Raw genomic sequence first — 532 nt, 5'->3', positions numbered from 1 at the left:
CAGCACGGCCTCAGCACCCAAAGGTTTGGTTCTGTGCCATCTGGAGGTGTTGGAGCTGCACGGGGATGGAGCAGAGGCCGTGGTGGCAGAGCAGCCCTGTGCCATCATCCCCGTGCCACCATCATCCCCGTGCCACCACCATCTCCATGGCACCTGCCTGCAGCGGTGCCGAGGACCACATCCCCGCTGCCATGGGGTGCCAAGGGGTGGGAAGGGGCCTCCACGGCACCCACGGGTGCTGCAGAGCCCCATGCAGCCCTGACCTGCGCTTCTCCCCGATGCTGAAGACAGCGCCTGAGCCCCCCCCGGAGCTCCGCACCATCAGCGGGGGGGGGGGGGGGGAGCGGGGGAAACACACAAACATTCGGGGCTGGGGTCGGGATGGGGGGCGGAGAGAGACGGGATGGGGCAGAACGGAGGGGCGGGATGCAGGATGGGGGCAGGATGGGGGCAGGGCAGGACGGTCCCGGTGCCCGCCCGCTCCCTGCCGTCCCTGCCTTTGCCCGGGGCATCCCCTACCTCCCCCCCCCCC

Source organism: Centrocercus urophasianus, unplaced genomic scaffold (assembly GCF_019232065.1).
Source record: "Centrocercus urophasianus isolate 14NV4802_14NV808 unplaced genomic scaffold, USGS_Curo_1.0 seq_56, whole genome shotgun sequence".
NCBI classification, from domain to species: Eukaryota; Metazoa; Chordata; class Aves; order Galliformes; family Phasianidae; genus Centrocercus; species Centrocercus urophasianus.
The sequence above is the reverse complement of the archived record's forward strand: the minus strand, read 5'-3'. Positions refer to the sequence as shown.